Source organism: Arachis ipaensis, chromosome B08 (genome assembly GCF_000816755.2).
Source record: "Arachis ipaensis cultivar K30076 chromosome B08, Araip1.1, whole genome shotgun sequence".
In the NCBI taxonomy this organism is placed as follows: Eukaryota; Viridiplantae; Streptophyta; class Magnoliopsida; order Fabales; family Fabaceae; genus Arachis; species Arachis ipaensis.
The window spans coordinates 19,371,822-19,376,965 of NC_029792.2; positions in this window are offsets into that span (position 1 = coordinate 19,371,822).

Here is a 5,144-nt window from a genome sequence, read left to right on the forward strand (position 1 = left end):
GAACCGCCGTTTTCACACGTATATAAAACAAAAGAATTGCAACCCTAGCCTCATTAAACGAAACACAGTAACGGCGTTGTCGATCTCCCTTCTCTCTCCTTCGTCTCCTCCGTGTTGTCCAAAGAATCACCACAGCCGGTCGTCATTCAATTCGTAATGCCTCTGCTCCCATGCACACGTTGTTCCCAAACTTCTTTGTCTCTGCCACCACACAACATCGTCACGTGTCCACTTCATCCTCCTCTTCTGTCGCGCTGCGCTTCCACCGTGTCGCCATTCATCCCCATGGAGCTTCCACCACGTCGCCACTGCACTTCAAAATGTTAGTAGATGTTTGGAGTTTATGATTTAGTGGATGTTTGTCTTTATTCTTTGCAGCTCATTTGGATGTTTCTTTTGTACTTTAGTAGATGTTTCTTTTGTGCTCGTTTGGATATTTTTTCTGCATTGGCGGATCATTTTTTTAGGCATTTGAATGTTTCTTTTCTACGTTGGTGGAAGTTTCCTTTGTAGTTGCGGAGGGGAACATCGACACGGCAGAGCGGGGAGACGTTGCCTGGGTAGCGGCGCGTCGCGACAATGAGGATTAGACGCTGGACCTTGCAGACACAGCAATGTGACGATGAAATGGAGGTGCGATGGCATGTTGCTCTGGTTTACGAGAAGTTATGCATCAGTGGCGGAGGATGCGGTGGTCTGCAACGACGACGGGGGTGTGTGAACTCTAATTGGTGCTGCGACGGCACGATGGAGGCACGACGAAGCAATACGACATGTGGTTAAAAGCGACGGCGGGGTTTGGGAGAGAGGGATTAAAGTTTNNNNTATTTGTCTAATTTTAATTATTCAAAATTTAATTTTTAAAAAATTTTAAAATTAATTATAAAATAGAGTTGCTGAAAGTTGACTAATTTAAATGTTGACTCCTATACTTTCTCTTAATAAAAAATGTACCGAGACAATTTTGCTTTATTAATTAAAAAAAAACACAAATTCGCTTCGTTATTTAATTGAAAAAACAAATTGCCCTGACAATTTTGCTTTATTAATTTTTTTTTATAAAAACCTCATATCACGCTGACAAACTTTGCTTTATTATTTTTTTTAGAATCAAATCACCCTGGCATTTTGTGAAATTAAAAAAAAAACCTGCAAATCATTTGATTTTTTCTGATTTTATAGTTTCCCCATATGCTGGTGAGATTCAAAAAAGTCTAATATTTCTGATTTTTTTAGAAAAAGAAAAGCTTCCATATTATAAAGGATATACAAAATAGAAATATAATTAAGTAGTTAAACATTCTGTTATAATTTTGTTAGCTTCATTCACTTAAAGAAATTTCAAAGAATTTAAAGGATTATGCTACATATCCAAGTATTTTTTTATCCAAGTGTTATCTAAGTAGGTCCAACACCAACAAAAATTACTCTAATTAAAAGAGCGTCATTCTACGCACTTTAACTTCTTCTCCTCCCCGCGCTTCTTCTTCTTCTTCTCCCATGCGCTTCAAATACACACATACGTCATCTTCTTCTTTCAAATTCACGTATACCTCCTCCTCCTCCTCCTCCTTCTTCGCGCACGCAGATTCTTCTCATCTTTCGTTATCGTCATCACCAACAATACAAACATTTTTTTTTCAATTGAATTGAATGGAATGTAATTGCTAAATTGAATTGAATTGAATTAAATGGATGCAGGTATTCTGAATCTGAATTGAATTAATTGATAATCTCTAAATTATAGACAAAGGTGTTTCGAATTTGATTTTATATAATAGATTATGTTTCGTTCAGTCAGTACTATACAATTGTTTCACCATGAGTACGTGTTCGGTTCATTATGCAGAAAGCTGTTTGAATTTGATTTTATATAATGGATTATGTTTCGTTCAGTCAGTACTATACAATTGTTTCACCATGAGTACGTGTTCGGTTCATTATGCAGAAAGCTGTTCGAGCTTGATTTTATATAATGGATTATGTTTCGTTCACTCAATACTATACAATTGTTTCACCATGAGTACTATGTTCGGTTCATTATGCAGAAAGCTGTTCGAGCTTGATTTTATATAATGGATTATGTTTCGTTCACTCAGTACTATACAATTGTTTCACCATGAGTACGTGTTTGGTTTATCATGCAGAAAGCTGTTTGAATTTGAATTTATATAATGGATATACAATTGTTTCACCATAATAACATGTTTGATTCATTTATGTTCTGCACAATTCAAAACTCTTCCTCATCACCTTCTACTGCTTCTTCACCAGGGAGAGAAGGAGAAAAAAACAGAAAAATACAGCAGTCGCAACAACAAAAGAATGACGATAAGGAGAAAACATGTGAAGAAGAAGGAACGCGAAAAAGAATTGGAGGAGAATGAGAAGGAGAAGGAGGAACGCAAAGAAGAAGAAGAAGAAGAAGAAGAAGAAGAAGAAGAAGAAGAAGAAGAAGAAGAAGAAACGCGGAAGAAGAAGAAGTGCGTTGAGAAGAAAAGAAGAAGAAGAAGAGAAAAAGCGTGAGGAAAAAAGAAAAAACGAAAAAAGCGTGTGACCTAAAATTGCTTGGATGAACTTAGATGTTAAAATTGTTTGAACGTGAAGAATATCTCGAATTTAAGTTCTATCTTATATATGTAATAATTTATTGTTTAATTAGCTACAAATTCTTAAAAGAAATTTAAATTCACAATAAATTAATTTTTAATATATCAGAATTGAAAGAAAGTTACTAACATAATTATAACAGAATTTCTAACTACTTCTAGCTACTTAACTATATATCTCTATCTTGCGTATCTTTTGTACATATATAAAAGATTTTGCCAATTTGAGTTGGTTAATTATTATTATTATTATTATTATTATTATTATTATTTGTCTTTGGCAGTTGCCATCCTCACTGTTGCCATTGTCGTGTAAGTCTGAATCTCTGATCAATAATTTAATGCTCATCATAACCAACAATATTCCTTTTAGTACCTGCATACTATCGCCTTCGAAATTGTGTTCTTACAATTACCGACACTGCTGTGCAAATAAAATACCGATACTCCTGTAATTTTCTTCATAATATTTGGCTCCTTAAGAAAACTATCCGTCTTATTCAATTCTAGCGTCTAATGTATCTCTATTGGGCCTTTTTTTAGGTAGTAATATGATTTATTAGATTAAGATATTAAATTTATATTATAGATTATAAAATATATAGTATGTTACATTTTCTCACATAAATAATATATGACACAATAAATACAAAAACAACTGTATGCCTATGGTTAAAGAGAGTATATACAAGGAAAAACAAAAATTAAGAACGGATTGTTATAAATTATAAATAGCATTATTGATAGATAGATATTAAATTTATATTAAGATATTAAATTTATATTATAGATTATATAATATATAGTAGGTGAACTCTACCATGTTCTCTCTAAAATAAAGGGTAAATTATCCTTTGTGACATATACAATAATTATTGATAAATTATCTTTCAACCAGAATTCCAAAGTTCGAATGAGATCATCAAATATAATTGCTATCTCTAATACGTTCGCTAGAAAATCCTAAAAACGAGAGAGCTAAAAAATTGATAGAAATTTCTGATATATTAATTAAAAATGATGGTAATTGGTGCGTGAAAGGAGACACCAAGGTATTTTATTTTTTTATCTTTAATTGCTCTTAAATTATTTTTCAATTATTATTTAGATAATAAAAATCCTAAGATAGGTAATTATTGACTCATTGTTTTTATGACTAACTAATATTTTAGTTTGTTTTTGTTATATAGTTATACAAGGTTATGAGGGTTGGTTATCTGAAGAGAAGTATCATTGTTGATCTGACTGAATTTTAAGAAAAAATACTAGGAAGAAAATCTTAGGAAGGAGAGGGCTGAAAAATTAATAAATGTGCTCGTTGAAATGAGAGATTGAAAGCATATGAACAAGTTTAAAATCCTAACCTAATTGATTGGAAATGGTGATTGGATTTGAGAGGAATTATGGTTTTAAAGTTGAAGAAGATGTGTATTTGGTGCGAATTATAAAAATAACACTACTATCAAGTTTCAAGAAAAACATCGCGTCAATTGAAAAGAAAAGAAAAGATAACGTGAATCTTAAAACTCTGGTAGAAGAATAATTTATGAATAATCACTGTATATGTCACAAGGGGTAATTTACCCTCTATTTTAGAAAGGGTAGAGTACATTTTCTCACATAAATAATATATGACACAATAAATACAAAAACAACTGTATGCCTATGGTTAAAGAGAGTATATACAAGGAAAAACAAAAATTAAGAACGGATTGTTATAAAAGTATATTAGCATTATTGATAGAAACTCTTCCATTTAAAAAAGGATCGGATGTCATGTAATTTTAAAGCTTTTTATGATATTTTTGAAGAATATAATTTGAATTTACGTCAAAATTCCAAAAAAAGAAAATTATCTCCCCTATGTTATGTGTTCATTCTAAAGGATACTATCTTAGCTTATCATTTTAATTTAAGTCAATCATTAATCATCAGTACAATTAGAATATTTAATAATTAGTGCCCGGATGACATTATTTTTCGATTTTTCAAAGATAATGTTGATTATATGTTTCACTATATAGCTTACATAACAACTATATATGCACTTGCTTTTCAAACTAGGCATATTTTTATTCCTTTCCCATCATTAGGATGCTAAGAAACCCACGCATTACACGTTTGGAATGGCATGTCAGCCCAAATTAAAGTAACATATATAGTACTAGTATATTTATTGCACATTAAAGTTTAAACGTTTAAATTAAATGTGTTTCGTTAAATAAAGGAGAGATAGAATTAAGATTCCATCCGTGATTAGTGGGGCAGCCCTAGCTTTTTCTTCCAATTAATACCTATCATGATGGGAGATAGAATGGTACACATTTGTGCAATGATTTGATGACTAAGAGTTTTGCTTTAGGTACTCCTTAAAATTATTAGAAGATCAGATATCAGTAACTTTAATTTTAATAAATAAGTTTATTTTTGATGCACTCTTTTATACCATTATGTAATTATATCTGTCTTTTTAAATAATTATTCATTTAATTAATATAAAAAATGATCATTTTTATTAATGTGTTATTATGTCAT